Raw genomic sequence first — 12,031 nt, forward strand, 5'->3', positions numbered from 1 at the left:
TCCCCAAACTGTTGCCACAAAGTGGGAAGCACTAGCACTAGCACTCGTCTAGAATGTAGTTTATGCTGTAGTGTTAAGATTTCCCTTCACTGGAACTAAGGGGCCTAGCATGAACCATGAAAAACAGCCCCAGAACATTATTCTTCCTCCACCACACTTTACAGTTGGCACTATGCATTGGGGCAGGTAGCATCCGCCAATCCCAGATTCGTCCGTCGGACTGCCAGATGGTGAAGCATGATTCATCACTCCAGTTTCCACTGCTCCAGAGTCCAATGGCCGGCGGGCTTTACACCACTCCAGCCGACGCTTGGCATTGCTCATGGTGATCTTAGGCTTGTGTGCGGCTGCTCGGCCATGGAAACCCATTTCATGATGAAGCTCCTGATGAACAGTTATTGTACTGACATTGCTTCCAGAGGCAGTTTGGAACTCGGTAGTGAGTGTTGGAACACGCTTCAGCACTAGGCAGTCCCATTCTGTGAGCTTGTGTGGACTATCACTTTGCGCCTGAGCCATTATTGCTCTTAGACGTTTCCACTTCACAATAACATCACTTACGGTTGACTGGAGAAGCTCTAGCAGGGCAGAAATTTGACGAATTGACTTGTTGGAAAGGTGACATCCTATGACGGTGCCACGTTGAAAGCCACTGAGCGCTTCAGTACGGGCCATTCTGCTGCCAATGATTGTCTATGGAGATTGCATGCCTGATTTTTTTTACACTTGTCAGTAACAGGTGTGGCTGAAATAGCCAAATCCACTAATTTGAAGGGGTGTCCACATACTTTTGGCCCTGTAATATATATCCTATTTTTATTTTCAGCGATTTCTCACAGCCATCCTCAGGCTTGCTGAGTTCAAAAACCTTCCACTGAACTTTAAACTGTATGTCATTTGTAACATTTTGGTCCAGCCTTAATGTTAATGATATTCTAGTGTGGTGCTTATGTAAACTGTGCCACTGACTCAAATTTAACCTTTGAAAATGGCACCAGGGCAATGTACAGTGGCAAAGTGTTGTTCTAATGTTGTCCTAATGTTCCCTGTGTGTTGTGGAAGGTGAGGCGCTGCAGTGCTATGGCTGTAACATCCTCCAGGGGCAGATGTACGTGGACGTGGGCTGCTCCAGCCCCAAGGTCATCACTTGCTCCCACTCACACAAAGGCTTCAAGCACCGCTTCTGCATTAAGACAGAGAGCAGTGAGTACAGTCCTCCTCACCCTCTCCTTCACCCTCACCCTTGCATGCTTTATCCCACGGTCACTCCTTATCTAAAGCTACTCGTTACGTGAGTGCCAGACCTGGGTTGAAATAGTAGAAGAATGTCTATTTTCTCAAAGGTATTCTCTTACCTAGTGTATGCAAACACATTCTGTAACTGTCCCGTCAATGTCAACGACAATAATAGAGACAGTGATAACCTGATTGCAGTGACAAAGAAAGACCCCAATCTGATTGAGATTGCTCCAGGAAGATCTGGGGTCATGGATAAGTAAGGGGCTGTGATATGATGAGTCATGTGCTGTGTTAGGCAGGGGGAATTTCTGGAACGATCAGAGTCCCTGGTCTAATCCTGCACAGTCACTCTCATCCCTGTCAAGGCAGCTTCTCACTCATAACATGCTTACAGCATCCCTCCCATCTATCTCTCCTCCTCAGCCCCCAGTCCTCAGCTCAGTGTGTCCCATGCTTGTCTCAAATACCTGTCTTTTTCAAATGTATCTCTCAGCAGATGTATCTCTCACTGTCTATGCATCTTTATTATCTCTGTGTGTGTGTGTGCGTCCAACCCCTGCAGGTGCCATGGGAATCATTCTGACCAGCGGTTGCGCCACGTCTCAGCACTGCCAACAGGAGCTACCCGGGGTGTGGATCCACTGCTGTATTTCAGACCTTTGCAACAGCACCCCCCACTGGCGCAGAACGTCCTTACACTGGCTGTGCTCTTTGGCTACCCTGCTGTTCATACTGTGGCTGCAAGTGTGAGAGAGAATTTTTGAGCAAAGGAACACTGACTAACCCCCACTTTCAGCCCTACTGGCCAATCCTGTGGTTGTGTCCTAGACCAAAGTCATTGGAGGAGGTTGCTCAATAAGAGGCATGCACCTGCATGGATACGTAGTGGATGAGAATACAATCTTTATGCATTGGCTAGCCTGTGAATATTGTTATTTTCATTTTCCATGTGCATCATATTCTTTACGAGGCCACAATGAGATTATGAAGGTAGTTGGTCCAAGAAGCGTTTATGTTGCTAATATATTGGTGCCAATAACGTTGTTAAGTGTTGATACAGTATATTTCAATAGGGTCATATGTTGGGGTTGTGGGGGGAGACAGAGTGGAACAGAGATTGGGTGATGTTTTGGAGATACATTTAGTTTAAATGGCTAAATAGGCGTTTCTCTCGGCACAAAATACATGCTTTCTTAAATGGCATTGTTCAATTTAATTTACCTATTTGGTGAGATTAAATCAAATCAAGCTTTATTTATACAGCACATTTCAGACATGGAATGCAACGCAATGCGCTTTACAGGAAAAATCGAAATAAAAAATGATAATGAAAGCTGAAATATTTACTACACAAACATAAGTTACAAAACAAAAGAATGACAAACTGAACTAAAAATATGTGTTTTAAGATCTTTTAAATATGTCCACAATTTTGCCGCCCCTCAGGTTCTCCGGCAGGCTTTTCCAGAGGCTGGGGGATAGTCAAAAGGCCAGTGCCTACAAAGGGACCTATTGGGTACCTAACTTAAAACCATGTCTGACATGTACTGGGGTGCACAATCGTGAATTGATTTGAAAACCAAGAGAAAACCTTTAAACCGGTGTGATGTGTGCTCTCCATCTGGTCTTGGTCAGTACCCACGCTGCAGCGTTCTGTATTCTTCGACAGTCTAATAATTTATCTGTGGAGCTAAACTCCTTTGGTGACACAGAAATCTTCTGGTCAGTCAGTCAGCAAGGCCTTTGGGGTCCTATTCTGTATGTCCAGTAGAGGGCAACACCTTCACCCCCAAGTAGGTTACAGCCGTAGGATACTCTCTTTACTCCCATGTTAAATTGCCTACTTCACGCATGAACTCGACAATGGCTGTATTTTTTTTAAAATTCTATAAACATTTTAGATATGCTTGGTTGGTCATTTTTAACATACTTCTATGTCGTCTTAATCAACAAACTACATACCTGAAAACACTTTCATGCTCGTACATTTTTTGTATGAACAGATAGAATGGAATGTACATCACGATTATCAGCCAAAGAGTCGATTCCAACGGACTTACTTCAATTAGCTAACTAACCCTGCTTTAAAGATGCCGTAAAACCTGTTGCATACCATTTTGTTTGAATAATAGTAGGAGAAAAGATCAACAAATTAAGTTTCATCAACTGCCCATGGACCAGTTTAGACGAACCTTATGGTTTCAGGCACAGGGGAGGTTGGTGGGACCGTAATTGGGGAGGATGGGCTTGTGGTAATGCCTGGAGCGGAATCATTGGAATGGTATTAAATACATCAAACATATAGTTTCCATGTGTTTGATGCCATTCTAGGTGCTCCGTTTCAGCCATTATAATGAGCCGTCCTCCCCTAAGCAGCCTCCACTGGTTTCCGGCTATTACGCTGCGATGATGATGGAAAGCTGTGGGCTCCGCTTCCTCGATACATTTATGTGTGTTCAAGCACCTTATCATCGGTAAGTCGCTTTGCATAAATCTGGCTAGTTAGCTTGTAGAATGGACTAGTAAGCTGTATCTGCCCAAATAACAGCTATAATAGAGGGCTTGCAGTTGACGTACAATGCCTCCTGGCTGGCATGTTGGAAGACCACCACATTAATTATTTCAACAACAACAGTCGAGTGGCTACCCCAAACTACATGATAACAGTCCCTAAAATGAATTTATTCATCACCACGGCCTTTGATAAACATTTGATAAACATTAATACAGTTTATATGACCTGTTGAGGATAGAGGGCGCTATTTTCACTTTGGGGAAAAATCGTGCCCAATTTAAACGGCCTCGTACTCTATTCTTGCTTGTACAATATGCGTATTATTATTACTATTGGATAGAAAACACTCTCAACTTTCTAAAACCCTTTGAATTATATCTGTGAGTAAAACAGAACTCATTTTGCAGCAAACTTCCTGTCAGAAAGTGAAAAATCTCAAATCGAGGCTCTGTTCCAGGCCCTCCCTATCATTTTGCTTGAGATTTATGACTATACATGCACTTCATACGCCTTCCACTAGATGTCAATAGGCTGTGAGAGGTGAAATTGAGTGTATAGGTATTTCTATGGTGAAAAGAGGCCTCTTGGAATGACAGGACCCAAATTTCCTCTGTTCAGGATGACGCGGGATGGACATCAGCTTTGGCTTCTGAAAAGCTTTCCCTATAGACGTGTAATATCTCCGGCTTTGATTTTATTTGATAAATGTGACAATATCATCGTAAAGTATGTTTTTTCAATATAGTTTAATCAGATTATTGAATTTTTTCGGGAGTTTTGGCGTGTTCCGTTCGCTGCGTTTGTTCACGAAGGAGAGCTTAGCGCCACTTGGCTAGTTTTGCTTGCTAATTCGCGAGGGAAAAAGACCATTCTAAAACCAAACAACGATTGTTCTGGACAAAGGACCACTTGTACAACATTCTGATGGAAGATCATCAAAAGTAGGACCCATTTATGATGTTATTTCATATATCTGTCGAAAATTGTATACTATTAGTTTGCGCCCAGATTTTGGGCGCTCTCTCGCCATAACGTAAGCTGGATATCGTACTGAAGTTATTTTTAGAATTCTAACACGGCGATTGCATTAAGAACTAGTGTATCTATCATTTCCTATACAACATGTATTTTTTAGTAAAGTTTATGAATAGTTAATTGGTCAGAATAGGTGAGTGTCAGAAATAGATCCGGACATTCTGGGAAAAAGATGCTACATGTTCACAATGTCTAACCACGGAATTCAGCTCTAAATATGCAAATTTTCTAACAAACCATATATGTATTGTGTAATATGATGTTATAGGACTGTCATCTGATGGAGTTTGAGAAGGTTAGTGAAAAAATGAATATCTTTTGCTGGTTTATTCGCTATGCTAACGTGCCTAACGAATCAATGCTGTTGTGTGGTTGGCTATTGTAGTAAGCTAATATAATGCTATATTGTGTTTTCGCTGTAAAACACTTAAAGAATCGGAAATATTGGCTGGATTCACAAGATGTTTGTCTTTAATTTGCTGTACACCATGTATTTTTCATAAATGTTTTATGATGAGTATTTAGGTATTTCAATTTGGTCTCTGTAATTGTTCTAGCTGCTTCGGTGCTATTTCCGATTGTAGCTGCAATGTAAAACTATGATTTATACCTCAAATATGCACATTTTTCGAACAAAACATAGATTTATTGAATAACATGTTATAAGACTGTCATCTGATGAAGTTGTTTCTTGGTTAGTTTGGTTGGTTTTGTGCATGCTACCTGTGCTGTGAAAAATGTCTGTGCTTTTTTGTATTTGGTGGTGAGCTAACATAAATATACGTGGTGTTTTCGCTGTAAAACATTTAAAAAATTGGACATGTTGGCTGGATTCACAAGATGTTTATCTTTCATTAGCTGTATTGGACTTGTTAATGTGTGAAAGTTAAATATAAAAAAATAAAAAATAAATGAATTTCGCACTCTGCCTTTTCAGTGGAATGTGGGAGGAGTGGCGCTAGAGGAACCCCTGTCCTAGACAGGGTATATGACTGGAGACATTAGCAGAATCCTTTTTAATACGATGGTGGCCTAAGCCTACTCTACTGACACTGACAACAGATCAATAAAAACGACCTTGTCTTGAATGCAACCATGTAATCTAGGCCAAAAAGGAGTCCTGGCTAAAAGTGAACCAGCTTTATCAAATTAACATCAAAAGTATTTTATTTTGCATTTGAGCTAACCCCAACTCTTTCCCTAACCTTAACCTAATTCTCCTAATGTGCTGCGTAACCGTACGTGTACATTCATACGCAGTAATTTGCCTTATGGCACCCAGAGTGGCTTGCTTGTGGGTGTGCTGGCAGCATATAACAGCAAGTTTGACTGTGCATCAAGAATTCAGCATAGCAAGTTTGTATGAAGGTTTGGTTATTAAATGAGTAAAGAGTTTAATCCATTAATCCATGAATATATTCACAGGTAAATAGTAATATGCTCTAAAATGCTCTGGTGACAAAAAAACTTTGCTCCCCTGTTTCCAATCGTTTACATGGCTGGGAGAACCTATTCAAGTAAGTAAATAAATTTCGAAAATGTTTTAAAAAACGTTGTATTATTAGCGAACTAGCTACAGTGCTGTAAGGTTCTGCTTTTCTTTTCTTAGTCAACCTTGTTCTTTTCCTTTGTGTTATTTAACGTGGCCCTGTTTCTTTGTGTTCTGGAACGTAGCCCTGTCTTTCATTTTTGTTCATAGATTTCACCTGTGTTCATTTTGACTCTACTAAGCCTTTTCCTAGCTCGTTTGTGAGAACCAGTTATAGCCTTCAGTCCTAGTTTTGATTTACCTGCCTGTTTGCCTACCTATGTATGGACATTGCCTGCCTGCGACCACGATTCCTGCCTTCTGCGAAGGCAAAATAAACACCTGCCGCGCTCTGAGCCTGAATCTACACCTTTTTCTCCCTGAGTATTCATTACAAGTGCAGGCTAACTCAAATGACCTGCTAATGTAGCTAGCTAGCTATCTAGCCAACTGTAGATACTGTATAGCTAGCTAGCTAAGTGAATTAAATATGAACAGCTACCTAACTTCATATTAGCTAGCTATCTTGATGTATTTGTCATTGTAAAAAACAAACTCCAAATGCATTTGTAGGTAGCTAACTAACAGCCATGGAGGAGGGTGAAAGGATAGCAGCCCCAACTGTCTAAGTGAGAGAGTAGGCTATTCTGGATAGGGCAGGTACTTTGTGTAGTTCCAGTCCCTAGAAGTGAGGACAGAGATGATAGTAACATAATATTCAGTGCTGTCTAATTTGAGTATAATGATGTCTGTTTCTTGTGTTATTTTCTGTCCTCAGATACAGAGAGCTGTGGAAGCCTGTCTGCAGATGAAGAGGTCCCAATGAAGAGCAGTGGTTCTCAGTCCTGGTCCTGGAGAGCAGGACCATGATTTTTGTTTTTGCCTTAGCAATACACAGCTGACTCAAATGATCCTCATCATCAAGCTTCAAGTGGTATTTATGTATTAATTTGTGACGCTATCCTTGATATGATCCTGTGGGATCCTGTATATAACTACGCTATATACATAATATACATATACAGCTATATACGCTACATACATTTTCTTTAATGAGTCCGACGAAAAGGAAATACTGCTTTCTCAATGACCAGGCCCAAATCTCCATCATTCATGTGAAGAAAAGACAGAGAAAACGTGTGTGGAGATCCGGGTGCCTTGTGAGAATTCATAGGCGAGTGTGTAAAGCACCACTACCATCAGTACTATTGGCCAATGTATAATCATTAGAAAATAAACTGGATTATCTACGATTAAGACTATCCTATTAACGGGACGTTATAAACTGTAATATCTTATGTTTCACTGAGTCGTGGCTGAACGACGACAAGGATATTAAAGAGCTGGCTGGGTTTTCCATGCATCAGCGGGACAGAGCAGCTATGTCTGGTAAGACGAGGGGTGGGGTTGTGTGTCTATTTGTTAATAACAGCTGGTGCACAATGTTTAATATTAAAGAAGTCTCGAGGTATTGCTCACTTGAGGTAGAGTACCTCATGATAAGCTGTAGACCACAGTATCTACCAAGAGAGTTCTCATCTATATTATTTGCAGCCGTCTACTTACCACCACAAACCGATGCTGGCACTAAGACCGCACTCAACCAGCTGTATAAGGCCATGAGCAAACAAGAAAATGCTCATCCAGAAGCGGTGCTCCTAGTGGCCGGGGATTTTAATGCAGGGAAACTTAAATCCGTTTTACCAAATTTCTACCAGCATGTCACATGTGCAACCACAGGAAAAAAAACTCTAGACCACCTTTACTACACACACACCATCAACATTACCAGAGTCCATTTTGTAACCAGCAATAGGAAGAGGTTCACCCCTACCAGCACAAAGGTCCAATCAACAATGGCCTTGTCAACTAAGCTATGGTAACCATGACAACCTAACCACTGTCATGCAAAGACAGAATGAGATATCTGACCTGCTCATAGTACAATAAGTACACTTACAGCTAGGGAGATACCAACATTTGAGGGTCATCCTCTGGATTACAAGTCCTTCATGCAGGCATTTGAGCATTGCATAGAGGCCAAGACAAGTAGCAGGGAGGACAGGCTCTACTACCTCGAGCAATTCACTTCCGGTCAGCCTAGGGATCTGGTCAGAAGCTGTATTCATATGGATGTGCGAAGGGGCTTTACTGAGGCTAAGAGATTGCTGCAGGAGCACATGAGCAGAGACTGCAAGAAAATAATGACCTGCCTAAGCTGTAATGGAAGGCACCCCACCATTCTACATATGGAAAAAGGAAAAAGGAAAAGAGAAAGGTTAATGGAAAAAGTCATCAGAATGCACTCCCAGGAATCCCAGTTCCACAATAAATATTTGATTTGTTCCATAAAGTCCATCATTTATGTCCAAATTCCTCCTTGATGTTCTAGCGTTCAGTACACTTTCCAAACTCACGACGCGCGGGCAAGTCCAGTGGAAAGTACGGACGAAAAGTTAAAAAAGTTATATTACAGTACGTAAAAACATGACAAACGAAGTATTGAATCAATATTTAGGATGTTTTTAACATAATTCTTCAATAATGTTCCAACCGGAGAATTCCTTTGTCTTCAGAAGTGCGATGGAACAGAGCTCGCTCTCACATGAACGCGCATGGTCAGCGCATGTTCAGGTCATGGTAGACCTTACTCAATCCCCTCTCATTCGGCCCCACTTCACAGTAGAAGCATCAGACAATGTTCTAAAGACTGTTGACATTTAGTGGAAGCCTTAGGAAGTGCAACATGACCCATATCCCACTGCATCTTCAATAGGGAATGAGTTGAAAATCGACCAACCTCAGATTTCCCACTTTTTTCTCAGGTTTTTGCCTGCCATATGAGTTCTGTTATACTCACAGACATCATTCAAACAGTTTTAGAGTGTTTTCTATCCAAATCTGCAAAAAATCTGCATATTCTAGCTTTTATGGCTTTGTAGCAGGCCGTTTACTCTGGGCATGCTTTTCATCCGGACGTGAAAATACTGCCCCCTACCCCAAAGAAGGGGTAGGGGGCATAACTTCTTATGGCTTATAGCCAGCAGCATACCACCCTGCATACCACTGCTGGCTAGCTTCTGAAGCTAAGCAGGGTTGGTCCTGGTCAGTCCCTGGATGGGAGACTAGATGCTGCTGGAAGTGGTGTTGGAGGGCCAGTAGGAGGCACTCTTTCCTCTGGTCTAAAAAAAATATCCCAATGCCCCAGGGCAGTGATTGGGGACACTGCCCTCTGTAGGGTGCTGTCTTTCAGATGGGACGTTAAACGGGTGTCCTGACTCTCTGAGGTCATTAAAGATCCCATGGCACTTATCGTAAGAGTAGGGGTGTTAACCCTGGTGTCCTGGCTAAATTCCCAATCTGGCCCTCAAACCATTACGGTCACCTAATAATCCCCAGTTTACAATTGGCTCTTTCATCCCCCTCCTCTCCCCTGTAACTATTCCCCAGGTCGTTGCTGCAAATGAGAATGTGTTCTCAGTCAACTTACCTGGTAAAATAAAGAAGAAAGAAAAATAAAAAATAAATGGCTGCAGGGGCAGTACTGAGTAGCTTGGATGAAAGGTGCCCAGAGTAAATGGCCTGCTCCTCAGTCCCACTTACTAATATATGCATATTATTATTAGTATTGGATAGAAAACACTCTGAAGTTTCTAAAACTGTTTGAATTATGTCTGTGAGTATAACAGAAATAAGCTACGGACATTTTATCGATGGCAATTTGAATGCACAAAGATACCGTGACAAGATCCTGAGGCCAATTGTCGTGCAATTCAACTGCTGCCATCATCTCATGTTTCAGCATGTTAACGCACGGCCCCATGTCACAATTCCTGGAATCTGAAAATGGCCCAGTTCTTCCATGGCCTGCATATTCACCATACATGTCACCCATTGAGCAGGTTTGGGATGCTCTGGATTGACTTGTACGACAGCGTGTTCCAGTTCCTGCCAATATCCAGCAACATCGCATAGCCATTAAAGATGAGTGGGACAACATTCCACTTATTTCTCTAATTCTCTCTCTCTTTTTCTATCCATCTTTCTCTCTCTCGGAGGGCCTGAGCCCTAGGACCATGCCTCAGGACTACCTGACCTGATAACTCCTTGCTGTCCCCAGTCCACCTGGTGTGCTGCTGCTCCAGTTTCAACTGTTCTGCCTGCGGCTATGGAAACCTGACCTGTTCACCGGATGTGCTACCTGTCCCAGACATGCTGTTTTCAACTCTCTAGAGACAGGAGGAGCGGAAGAGATACTCTGAATGATCGGCTATGAAAAGCTAACTGACATTTACTCCTGAGGTGCTGACCTGTTGCACCCTCGACAACCACTGTGATTATTATTATTTGACCCTGCTGGTCATCTATGAACATTTGAACATCTTGGCCATGTTCTGTTATAATCTCCACCCGGCACAGCCAGAATAGGACTGGCCACCCCTCATAGCCTGGATCCTCTCTAGGTTTCTTCCTAGGTTCTGGCCTTTCTAGGGAGTTTTTCCTAGCCACCGTGCTTCTACACCTGCATTGCTTGCTGTTTGGGGTTTTAGGCTGGGTATCTGTACAGCACTTTGTGACATCAGCTGATGTACGAAGGGCTTTATAAATGCATTTGATTGATTGATTGATCAGAAAATCTTGTTAATCATGGTCTGAGAGTCCTTTAGGTGCCTTTTGGCAAACTCCAATTGGGCTGTCATGTGCCTTTTACTGAGGAGTGGCTTCTGTCTGGCCACTCTACCATAAAGGCCTGATTGTTGGAGTGCTGCAGAGATGGTTGTCCTTCTGGAAGGTTCTCCCATCTCCACAGAAGAACTGAGGTAATGGAAAGATGTGGGGTGATGAAGGAGAACCCTGCCACCACCACTCAGAGCAGCCAGGGTCAGAAGAGGATTGTAAGAAAAATATGCTAATATTTTCAATAGCGGTTATGAATTTTCATAATTTGTTATCATTACTCAAAATAATTATGTTCCACAAATGGATAATATTTTAGACCCATATAAATAAAACACAGATATTACATTATCGGGTCATTTTTACCCGGCATATGCATTCTTGGGGCACCATGTTTACTATGCCTCCTAGGGTTAAAGGGCCTTCTTCGGGAAGTAGGGTACTAGAGGTTAACAAGCCCCTTGGGGTAACTGCCCCCTGCCTGTAATTCAAATTAAGACCACAAGATGTCACCACATTTTTCCCCCAACACTTTCCCTGGCTGCCACTGCTCTTGCTCCAAAAAACATTTCCTCTGTGTCATCACATCTTTTGGAGATACAAAAAAAATAAAAAATTATTTTGTTGTAAGTTTATCAATTTTTTTACATTTTGAAACAGTTGATTATATATTCCAATAAAGCTAGATCTAGAATTAAATACACACGTAAGAAAGCCTTAAGATAAATATTCCACTTGTTTAGAGAGAAAAATGTAGATAATTATTATTTAAATTAGTAATATGTTGAAGTGTGTTGGTACTTGTCATTAAGACAATGAATAGCCCAGTTATCAATAATTTATGCTAACTTGCTAACAAGCAACTTAACTAGCAGTAAATGCTAGCCAGCTAAGCTAGTTAGAATAGGCTGCTAGGAGTGCTAGCTATCAACCTTACTACCAGATCGTCTGATGTCAAATACATTAAAAGACAACGTAACTTAATTGCAGTTGTAAATGTTACAACTAGTGACTGATAGATTTACCGTTAATGTTAC

General features: G+C 41.8%; 1 long non-coding RNA gene across 1 annotated transcript; it reads left to right on the forward strand.

Moving 5' to 3' along the window:
• Positions 1 to 1,067: 1,067 nt before the first annotated feature.
• LOC139545975 (uncharacterized) lies at positions 1,068 to 3,145 on the forward strand. Its single transcript, XR_011669168.1, has 2 exons — positions 1,068 to 1,203; positions 1,802 to 3,145. It is a non-coding gene; the product is annotated as an uncharacterized lncRNA (long non-coding RNA).
• Positions 3,146 to 12,031: the final 8,886 nt, after the last annotated feature.

This window comes from Salvelinus alpinus, chromosome 19, assembly GCF_045679555.1.
Source record: "Salvelinus alpinus chromosome 19, SLU_Salpinus.1, whole genome shotgun sequence".
In the NCBI taxonomy this organism is placed as follows: Eukaryota; Metazoa; Chordata; class Actinopteri; order Salmoniformes; family Salmonidae; genus Salvelinus; species Salvelinus alpinus.